The following is a 12,338-nucleotide window of genomic DNA, read 5'->3' on the forward strand; positions in this document are numbered from 1 at the left end:
AAGATCCTTTGGTCAGAGAGGTGTTGGCTTTCTATGATTATTTAAGGTATCCTTTATTAAGCAAGTAGCAGGGGCAACTCAACTGTGTTTTTACACTAAAATAAAATATCAATAATATTTTACAAATATAACTTGAGATTAGAAATTGGGCAGATTGGTTCAGAAGTGTAGATATGTGGGGTAATCACCTCTCATGGCTAAGGACACACAATGTGCAAATGTATCTAACCCATATAAAGCATTTTGCACTCTCAATAAGGGGGTAGATGAAATGCCTTTGAAAGCTGAGCAAAGGAAAAAATCCAATATTCATAGCTTCTAAAGCCAGAAGGGACCACTGTGATCATCTAGTCTGACCTTCTGTATACCACAGCAGTGTTTTTCAACATTTTTTTTATAAAGTACCCCTTAAAAAAATTATAAGTACCCCCAGTACCTACAGTTTTCAAGAACACACGATTTTTTCTACCATTGCAACATATTTGTTTAAACAACTTAATCATAGTCGGGCAGGCGATTAAATTTTTGGGTGTAAAAAGTACAAAAATAACAAAGCGCTGTCAAACTTAAAACAAAAATTCAGGTTTCTCCAAATTTCAGTTTTGTTGATGTCATCTCCTCCCCCCCCCCCCCCCCCCCCCCCCCCCCCCCCCCCCCCGGACTTCTCTCAAGTACCCGTAATGGTACTCATATCACTGGTTGAGAAACATTGTACCGCAGGCCATAGAACGTCTCCCAAATAATTCCTAGAGCAAATCATTCACAAAAATACCTAACCCGACATAAAAATTGTCCATGATGGAGAATCTACTACAACGCTTAGTAAATTGTTCCAATGGTTAATTATTCTCCTTGTTAAAAATGTATATCTTATTGCCAGTCTGAATTTGTCTAGCTTCAGCTTCCTGGCATTGATCATGTTATACCTGTCTCAGTGATACTGAAGATCCCATTGTCAGATGTTTGTTTCCCATGTCAGTACCTCTACATTACAACCAAATTAACATACTCTTTGTCAAATTGCTTGTGAATCTTAAGCAAGAGTGGGCAATAATTTTCATATGGGGGCCACTTTATGAATTTTGGTATGTGGTCATGGGTGGCTCCACCGTCCAGAAGGGACAGGGCCTGGGATGAAAGGGGCGGGGCTGGGAACTAGCCTCCCTCCCAGAGCTGTCTGAGGCCAGAGGCTTTGAATTAAAAACACAGCAAAGGCCTTACGGCTCTGCCACTATCACATTGCCTGTCAGACACCTGGGGTTGCTGCAGCTATTTAAAGGGCTCATGGTTCTGGCCCTTGCCAGGATAGCACCATGACTAGGAGCTGAAAGCCATTTACAGTAAACTTCCAATAACCCGGCACCTTTGGGACCTAGGGGGTGCTGGATTATCGCATATGCTGGAGTATCAGGAGGTACTCCGGAAGGGGGGTTGTGAGGAGTCTGGGTGGGGGGGATTGGCAGGGAATGGCGCGGTGTGGGGCGAACCCTCCGCCATTATGGAGGGAGGTGGGGGAAGCCCTGTGCAGCTGCCAGTGACAGGCCAGCTGAGGCTGCAAGCGGCAGCAGCAACTTGGGGAAGCAGCGGGGCAGAGCAGCTGGGTTGTTACTGGGTTGTTTCCGCAGCGCCGCCTCTCACCTGAGCGGCACTGCAGGACCAACCCAGCCGCACCCCAGCTGCGCTGCCCCATGGCTTCCCCAAGTCTGCCGCTGCTGAAACTGATGAGCGGTGGACTTGGGAAAACGGCAGGCAGAGGAGCTGGGGTGCTGCCCGTTGGTCCCACAGCACCGCCCCCACCCCCCTGCTCAGTGCTTGGTAGCACCCCAGCTGCTCTGCTCCTCAGCTTCCCCCATCCGCCACTCGTCAGTTTTAGCAGTAGCAGCGGCGCAGAGCAGAGCAGCTGGGGTGCTGCCGGGCGCCGAGCAGGGGGGTGAAGGGTGGTGCTGCAGGACCAACCCAGAAGCACCCCAGCTGCTCTGATCTGTGCCTCTTCCCCAAGTCCGCCACTGGTCAGTTTCAGCAGCGGCAGCAGCAGACTTGGGGAAGCAGCGTGGAGCATCTCCAATTGTCCGGCTGGCCAGATCACTTCCGGGTTCCAGTTGGTGCTGGACTATCAGGAGTGCCGGACCACTGGATGCCGGACAATTGGAGTTTTACTGTAAATAGGAAATTCAGTGGCATGGGCAGCAGGATATAAATAGAAAGTGGCCAGATGTATTCCCAGTCTGCATTAAAGTGTTAGGTGAGCTGGATCCAGACCCCAGAGTACATCTTGCCCAGTCCTGATTTTGACTGTCACAATAAAGTATGTTTTTTCAGCCTTTACTCATCCTCATGGCTCTCCTTGGAACCCTCTCCAATTTATCAGCCTTTTCGGACACAGAATTCCAGCAGTGGTCATGCCAGTGCCAAACACAGAAGTAAAATAACCTCTATCTGCTCCTTCTCAAGATTCCCCTTTTCTATGAATCCCAGAAGTGCACTAGCTCATTTGATCAGAGCATAGATTTTAAGTGAATCCCATATCAGATGTTTCATTATGTTGCCTGTGATCAGTGTCAGGCAGACACACCTGTAATAACTCAGATCATCCCAATTCCCCTTTTTAAAAACTGGTACAACATTAGCTTTCTTCCATCCTTCTGGAACTTTCTCAGTTCACCAAGACTTATTGAAAATTAACTATCTGGCAATCTCAGCCAACTTTTTTAATGTATTTTAAGTCATCTGAATCCACTGATCAAAAAATATGTGAAATCAGTAGCTTATCTTTAATATCCTCTTTAATATACTAGTAGACACGAAAGAATGTCATCATCATCATATGATGAGACTGCATAATCTATTTTTCTCCAAATTAATACAAATATTTATTGAGCATTGCTGCCTTATTATACATAATTCTACCATTTCCATCTAGTAAGGGACCAATGCTACTGTCAGGATTCTTTTTGTTTCCAATATATTTTTAAAATTCCTTACTGTCCTTAATTCTGATTTCCATAGGTTGTCCTTATGATCTTTGGCTTCCCTCTTCAATTTTCTACAGTTACTAACTTATGATTTATAGTCCCTATTAGCTACTTCTCTTTTCTTCTGTTTGTTGCATTTTTTTATTTATTTTTTAATCTATCTTCACTTCCCCTCTAAACCAGGTTGGATTTTAACCAACACAGTCATCTTCTACAGTTTTGAGATTGTGGCTTTTTGGACATCTAATAAGTTGTTCTTAAATGGTTCCCTGTTATCAGCATTTTTCTGATTCAATTATTCTTCACAACTGATTTGGCTCATAATTCTTTTCAGCATTGTGAAAATGACCTCATTAAAGCACGTAATACAAATACAAACACACACACACTAAAGGCCAGACATATTTTCTTAGTCTGGACTTTATTCTGCTTTCATATTATAAAGGTGATGAAGTCATGGTCATATAGAGAGGATAGCGTTAAGCCTATAATGCTTTCCTAGTAATTGACTCTAAAAATCAAACTGGTGGTTTATTTAGAAACCAATAAAGTATATAGTGATAAAGTCCTATTTCAGCTAACTTGTTTGGAGATAATATTCTCTGTTATCTAGAAAAATAGACAACAAAATAAATATAGTCATGAAATCAGTATCTGCAAAGTGTGCAATGTGTTACCTTGTACTGCAGCAGAAGATAATATTGCTTTTCTCTTAATAGTCTGTTTCTTCAGGTCTTGAGTAATCAAGGCAGACCATTTTGAAATTGAACAAAGGAATGTTATGATCCAATATAATGATTCTTAAAGGGCATATTTTTTGTCCCATCACATAATGATTCACTATGTATTTATATGACAGAAAACACCTATAATGTAAAAGCACCTGGATAAAAGAGAAGCTACCGCCAATAGATCTTCTTTAGATGTAAAACTTACCATTGAAATGCAAATACTTCATTTCATCCAGTTTCTAAGAATGGTGTGTCTATGTCTTTTGTATATTTTTATTGTGGTGGAAACAGCAGTACTATGTCTGTTCTTGCCTTCAGAAACGAAGGGCGCGTCATGTCCAAATCTAATCATATAGTGCTAAAGATCACCTGCTGTGGTGATATACAGTCTCTTTCCTCGGCAGTCGAGCCCTTTCTAAGGCTAATGCAACACATCTGAAATCAGTGAATTACAGAATATGTGGGCCTTTCTTCTAAGTAGTTTCTTAGTTCAATCCTTGACATTATTTTGTAAGTCGTAGAGCTCATTTGCTCCTGTCTAGCTGAATGCACAGTTTGACTCTCCATGTGTGAGAATACAGGAGTGGGGGGAGCTAGCAGTAGCATGGCTGGCCAAGCTCTGAAAAAAAATCAATTCATGTCATCATCTTTAGAAAGGTAATCAGGTGTTACATCTCCATTCCCCTTACAAGTTCTAATCTACTGAAGGTTTAACTATAGTTGATTTAATGAGGCTACTCTGAGAACTGGGAGGTACAGTTTAGAGACTTCACTTAAGAAGCAGCGGATGCAAGAGCAGAGGCTTGGGATTTGATAGCGGAGGATGAGAAATCCTTGTTAATCATGCCTGCCTACAAGTCAATAATTAAAATCTCAATTTTTCCCTCAAGGAATAGTTCTCTCACTGGGCCTACAAATAAAGTCCCTGACAATTGTGTCAGATGACTTTCATGCTAAAGGTTTAAGTCACTGGGACAATAATTTAATAGTTTTCCTTGAGAAGCTGCCAAATTAATTATAAGAACTACATGAAAGAGGGCATGCCGTGCAGTACAAATCTGTTAGAAACAGCTTTACCATTGCTATTGGTTTAAGAAAGGTTTGTGTTATTTTCCCGGAGCAACAGGGTGTTATGTAAATGTGCCCAGTAGAACAGCATTTTATAAAATGGGACTTCACTCTCATCATATTCACCCAAGCATAAACCAAGAGCAAGATAGCTGAAGTCAGTGGAATTACACCTCCTGGTAACTGCGAGGAGAGAGTCAGGCCGACTATGAGAGTTTCTCCTTGACAACTCAGACCATAACTATTTGAATTGTCCCAAAAAACCAGGTGGTGTCAGGGATTAGAATGGCAGGTCATCTTTGCAAAAAGCCAGAGGGTATGTCTACACTACAGCATTAATTTGAGTTAACTTAAATTGGAATAGTTAATTCAATTTATGCTAATTAGAAAAAACACATCTATACACAAAACTATTTTGAAATAGTGTTTTACTATTTCAAAATAGCGCGTCCACACTGAGTGGACCCTGAACCGAAGTTAAGGCTGGCTGGAACCAGTGCCAGCAGGGCATCAGGTTAGGACTTAGTGTGTGGGACTGCTGCCTGAGGCTAACTGAGCTCCGTGCCTAAAGGGACCATACCCTCACCCCAGACAGACAGTTCTCAGAGTTCCCCACTTGCTTGTCTACCTTGATGAGGGACCGCAAAGCAGTCCTGTCTTGGAGTGCCCCGAGTGCCCGCACTCGGGACACCATACCACTCGGCCACATGGAGCCAGAGCTGCCCCTGGGCATGCCGGTGTGTCTTGTGAGGTCGTTGCCATCAGCCCGGCTGCACTTGCTGCAGGCTGCCATCCAGGGACGGTCCATTGGGGGGCTGTCAGGATTCAGGAGGCCCTGCTGAAGAGCGTCCATCCCGAGGAGCCCTCAGAGCCACCCCAGTCCTCCCCACCGGGGGCTCGTGCCCCATTCCTCCCTCACGTCCTTCCACTTACCCCTCCCTAGCCCCCCTTCCTGATGTCAAACAAAAGACACATATGTTCAAAAATAGAAATTGGGTTTATTGAACAAAACTGGGTGGGATTAACCTCTGGGGAGACTGGGAAAAGGAGGTGGGAGAGGCAAAGAGAGAGGGTGGGAGAGGGAAACCTGGGAGGAGGGAGCTGGAAGGGGGAAGCAAAGGGGAAGAAGGGGGAAGGGAAGCTCAGGGTGCAGGGTTGGGGGTCTCGCCAGACCAACTTGTTTTTCATACAAACCTGCTCCTGGGTTTGCATGTGGTCTTTGGTGGCCAGACTGGCAGCTATCCTGCCATAGACGGTCGCATTCCTCCATCTAGTGCAGAGATCATGTACGTTGGGGGCATCCCCCCCAAACCCGATCTCCACTCTGGACCAGGGAGGCACCTGCCTTCTCCAGCCCCTGGCAGGCTCCTGAGAGCTGGCAGACTGCTCCTGGGGAGCAGTGGAGGGCTGGCTGCCAGTGGTTTGCTGGCTCATGTTTTGGAGCCACTAGGTCAGGGGCCTCAGTGGCCACTGCTGGCTCTGGGCTGGCAGGCTTGGAGCTGGCACAGGCACTGTGGCCAGGGTCTACCCCTTTAATGGCTCCGGAGCTGGGGGAGAGGAGAGTAAGTTTTCCTCGTTGTGTCCTGGGAAGGGCTGGAGGCCCTGTATTTCGAATTAAGTGTCTACGCAGCACTTAATTTGAAATAGCTATTTCGAATTTGGCGTTATTCCTTGTAGAATAAGGTTTACCAAATTCGAATTAAGCGCTCCACTATTTCGAATTAATTTTGAAATAGCGGTTTGCATGTATAGATACTATTAAATTTCATTTGAAATAACGGCTGTTATTTTGAATTAATTTTGCAGTGTAGACATACCCTGAGTTTAATGAAGTATGGAATGAAGACATTAATTGTTTTAATATAATTAAACACATTTAAATGCGGCTTGGCCTGTGATTTATTTTGGATACTTAGTACTCTCAAATACTACTGAAGGCAATGGGTGCAGCATCTCTCAAAAAACTCAGACCAAAATATGCCTAAACTTAATAACATTTTGTTCCTATGTCTTCTGAGGAGCTCAGAGCACTTAGCTACCATGGGGATGTGTGCAATAAAAGAACTAAACCAGATTTAAAAGCAGATTTACTGAATTTAGGCTCATAATATCTGTGTGAAAGGGATAAGTATTCTTATTCCCATTTTACACACATGAAAAATAATAGAGAGATTGGCATTCACTCACCCACCTCACTTGGTGGGGCATTTCTGGGTTCAGCAGTGATTAAGGAAATAAATACATAAGAATGGCCAGAGTTGGTCAGAAAAATGGTTTGTTGAGCCCAGTATCCTCTCTGATGACAGTGCCAGTGCCAGAGGCTTCATAGGTAATAAACAGAACAGAGCTATTTTGAGTGATCCACCCATTGACATCCACTCCTAGCTTCTGACAGTTGAAGAACCCGTCATTTTATATGTAGAGTTGGAGATTTAGGGACATACAGGCCTTTGGTCTGCATTTTCGACCATCTTGGCTAGTGGCCACTGATGGAACCACCTACCATATATGTGTCTATTCTTTTTTGAATCTGGCTATAATTTTAGCCTGCACAATGAGCAATGAGTGCCAAAGGCTGCTTGCATTGTTGGAAAAGTGTATCCTTTGAATTATTTTAAACCTAATGCCTATTAATTTCATTGAGTGTCCCCTAGTTCTTATGTAAAGGGGAAAAGAATACTTCCCTACTCTCTTCCTTCAGATCATTCATGATATTATAGAAGCTGTCATTGCTCCTCTTAGTCATCTCTTTTTTAAGATCAGCTGTCCGGGTCCTTTTCATCTTCCCTAATATTGGAGATGTTCCACACCCCAATCATCATTTTATTGACCTTCTCTGCACCTTTTTGAATTCTAACATATCTTTTTTTGAAATGGGGAAACCAGTATTCAGAATGTGGGCATACCCTAGGTAAGGGGTTTTCAAAGTTGGGTTGCGGTCCCCCTGGGTAAGCCGCTGGCAGGCCGAGACACTTTGTTTATTTAAGCATCCATAGGAACAGAGTCTCATGCTCCCATTGGCTACAGTTCACTATTTCTAGACAAAAGTTGCTGTAGGAAGCGATGGCCTAGCCTGCACCACTTCCCACATCTCCCATTGGCTGAAAATGGTGAATCATACCTAATAGGAACTGCAAGGATCTGTTTCTATGGACATTTAGATAAACAAAGTGTCTCGTGGCTCATCAGTGGCTTACCCAGGTATGCCCGTGACACAATTTGGAAAACCCTTGCCCCAGATTAAAATAATGACATCATGATATTTTGTCTTAATATCTAACCTTTCTCTCAATAGTCCCTAGTCAGGTCCTATCATTTTGTATGTAGAATTGGGAATACTTTTCCAAAGCACATTCCTTCGCACTTTTCAGCACTGAATGTCAACTGCCATTTTGTTGCTCTATTGCATGACATCATTTTGTAACTCTTCACAGTCCACTTTGGACTTAACTATCTGGAGTAATTTTGTATTGCCATCTTATTTTTCTCCCACTTTTCCAGATCATTTATGACTGTATTGAAGGACACCGTTTTCAGTATAGATCCTTGGAGGACCCTCCACTATTTATTTCTGTTCATTGTGAAAAGTGAACATTTGTTCATACCCTTTATTTGTTATCTGTTAAACAGTTACCTAAACATTAGATGACCTTTCCTTTTATTCCATGTCTGCTTAGTGTACTTAAGAGTCTTTGGTGAGGGACCTTGTCAAAGGCTTTGGAAAGTCTAAGAATACTATATTGACTGTCTAAGAACATTAACCCTTGATCACAAGTTTGTTGACCCTCCACGCCCAAGAATTCTCTTTACAAAATCCAGGTTGACTCTTCCCCAACATATCATATTTATTGATGTATCTGACCATTCATTCCTTTGACTATAGTTTCAACCAATTCGCCTGATACTGATGTTGAGCTTACCAGCCTACAATTGCCAGGATCCCCTCTTTTTTAAAAATCAGCTTTGCATTAGCTACCCTATAGTTATCTGCTTCAGAGGCCACTCCTAAGTGATAGACTCTTGAACAGAGTCAAGAGTTCTGCAATATCATATCTGAGTTCCTTCAGTTTTCTTGGGTGAATACCGTCTGGTGCTGGTGACTTATTATATAATTCATCTTTTTGTTCCAAAACTTTCCCTACTGACACCTCATCTGGTACAATGTGAGGACACTCCCAGCAGAAAAAGGGATGAGAACACACATTGGAAGCCTCCACCCCTTCCAATTATTGGTGAGCCTATAGAGAAAGTTACGTGATTGGTCCCTTGGCCCACTGTTTTCATTAACCTGTGTATAAGTCACATAGTCGTTTGCTGTAGTAGTCTCTGTCCTCCTTATGAAGGAGCAGGTGGTACAACTCAGATGAGTGAGCTGAGTACTAGAGTAAGCAGAGCAGAGTCCATCCTGAGTTATGGTCCATATGGTGAGAGTCCTGTAACTCCCACAATGGAATCAATTGAAATGCAAAGTAAGGGAGATTCTGGGTGACAGGGTGGGTAGTACCCATCCCTGTGTTAAGTTTAATAAGGTTGTGGCTGCTGCTAAAACTCCATTCCTGTGTTTACCCTAATTTACTTCCTTGGCCAAATCCATAAGGATCAGATCCATTGCCTTGCGTGGGCTTTGATGAGGCCCTAAGAGTACATCTACATTGCATTCTTAGCTCGAAATAAGCTAAGTAATTTGAGCTAAGGAAATTGCATAGCTTATTTCAAAATCTGGTGCGGTCTACATAGAGCCAAATTTCAAAATAGAGCTCTATTCCAAAACATCCCTTAATTTTTACGGAACAAGGTTTACAGGAATGTCGGAATAGGATGTCGGAATAGCATACCCATTATTTTGCAAGTTATTTTGAAATAACAGGCGCACTGTCAAGACGCAGAATATTCACTATTCAGGAATAGTGCCACTGTCTAGATGCACACCAAATGACCCGGGTAAGGTCACACTGTAGTACTCAACTCACAGAACTTTGAACCCATCAGTTCTCAGGACTTCCACTCTTCTGCATCTAATCCACAATACCATATCTTCTCTTGTAAATTCACAGCATAGTATATCAGCATTTAACTGAAACATTAGTTTGACTACAGAAAGGTTTCTTTAAACATATGCAATAATGAAGGCAGGTTGGGGCAGAAAATTGTCCATCATTATTTTACAAATGGACCTCCCTGGTCCTGCACCTTTGAGACCTGACTTGTACTGGATGAGGGAGTTTGCTGGACCAGGAAAAGTCTGGGAGGTGGGGGTGCCAGCTTCTCCACTGGACTCCTCTTCTCAGATACCTGGCACCACCGCCACTAGTCCCCTGCCTGTAGCAGCCCTGTGGACTCTGCAGCCTCATGAGTTTTGGCAGCCCTGAGAGCTCTAGCAGCCCTGCTTGCCAGTGGAGCTCCAGTGGCCTGCTGGTGCTTGCAGCCCCCCATTCCTGGTCCTGCCAGCTGTGGGTTCTGTGGCCTTTCTGCTCTGAAGACTCCGGTGGCCCCATCAGCTTGCTAGCCCTGCCAGTTGTGGGCTCCTCCGTCCCACTTGCCCCACCAGACAGCTCTGCTCCCAACTGTCAGCAACCTCTGTTCTGGGGCTCTCTAGTCCAGCAATATCTGTGATCCTGTGGATCACAGATGTTGCCTAACCAGAGAGTCCCAGACCACAGAGGTACATCCTGTAAAAATGACACATAATAATTGTAATGACATAGTAGCATGGATCTTTCCATTTAGCTATGCATCAGATTATTCTATTGTTGTCTGTGAAAGGGAGATCAAATACTTTCAATTACTGAATGAACTCTCCAAACAGTCCAAAACTCCCTGAAATGATAGTTTCAAACTACTACACCTTACTATCTTATTGCAAAGCTTGTCAGTGACATAAAAACAATGGGAACTGTTAATACATTTGTTTACCCAACTGTTCCCAGAAATTATTCTGGGCTCTTGCAGTAATAAAAGAATCTACAGCTTTCTCCCTCATATCTAAATTAGAAGCCAATATGATTACAACATGAATAATAAAGCCAATAACACATAGCTTTTAAAAACGATAATGCATAACCCCTCAGGACATTGATATGCAAATGTTTTTCCATGCACTATTTCAGATTCCTAATGAACATCAGTGCACAGTATTTAAATAAATTTATAAAGCATCTTGTAATAAAGGAAACAACAAGTTATTTTCTTCATTAAGAGTCTCACTAAATACAGTTTCCTTCTTCCTATCCAAAGAAAGGGAGGGAGGGGGAGAGAAGCAACAAGAATGAAAAGAAACATGGAGGAAGAAAATAAAAAATCCTTTTTGTATTTTTCCCCTTATTCCTATTTCTTTTCCTTTGTATAGTCAACTGGGATTGTTAATGTATTAGATGCTCAAAAATGTCATGTGGAAGGTATAGATTTTGGTGAAGAGGAAGAGAGTGAGAGAAGATTGCACTTATCTTGTAGAACACTGTGAGCAAATATATCCAGTGGCAGCAAACTTTACTGTTTCAACCAGGTTCAGCCACCCATAAACTGATACAGATGTGTCCTTCACACACAGTGAAACATGCAACCTGTTCCAATTCAATCCAATTCCCAGTTGTAAGAACCCGTTAACTAGCATTGTCTTTTCATAGCCACACCCCAAGCATACACTGACCAGCTTCCAAAAACATTTCGCTTTTTTAAGTGTTATCATCTGGAGAGAGGATTGCTTTCTACAGATTCAAGTTCCTTGATAATATGATCAGATACTTTCCCAAATGGAGGTGTTAATACATTTCAAGTATACCATATTAGGAGGTGGGCCTTCAATAACCACGAGTTAATACATATTAACTTTCACAAACCTACAAACAGATTTTCAGCTGGTATTCACTGGTACATCTCCACTGAAGTCAAAAGAGCAATACCAATTTACACCCGCAGAGAATCTAGCCCTTAATCTTCCTTCTTTCAGAAAGTTATCTGAAACCAGAAGATAAGCATCTGAAATTGGTTCTTAGACAACTTTTCAACCTAGTGATAAGGGTTTCATTGAATTTGATCCTTCGCAACTCGATGTTTCATGCACCCAAATCACTGAAAGGGTGTGTTTAATCTCTGCAAAATATTTTCTCATCAGTAAATACTAATGCTTGCATGACATGACCCAGAAGAGGAAAAGAAGAAAACCTGCTCTCAGGATGAAAAAGATGGATTGGAAAAGGCTAAAGGAATGAATTATAGCTCTTACAAGGAAGTCTAATAGTCATACTTGAACTATAGAGAAAGGAGTATTCAGATGTTATGGATGGAAAGAATTCCCAGCTTCCATACCTCACAGCCATGGCTATAGAAATGATTCCCAAATTCATAATGTAATTTGCAGGATGTAGCAGTCTGGACACTGTGTTCAGTGACAATGGACTTCACTTTATCTCTGAAGTATTCGGGATACTCTCTCAGCAAAGGGAAAGGCACTTCTTCTACAGCATAGCCAAGGGGAATGTGGAGTCAGACATGAAAACAATGAAGAGACTATTATGCATGGGAGTGACCTCTGTATGACAGTCCTATTTGGCACCATAGAGATCCAGCA

Source organism: Pelodiscus sinensis, chromosome 2, assembly GCF_052426305.1.
Source record: "Pelodiscus sinensis isolate ZL-2025 chromosome 2, ASM5242630v1, whole genome shotgun sequence".
In the NCBI taxonomy this organism is placed as follows: Eukaryota; Metazoa; Chordata; order Testudines; family Trionychidae; genus Pelodiscus; species Pelodiscus sinensis.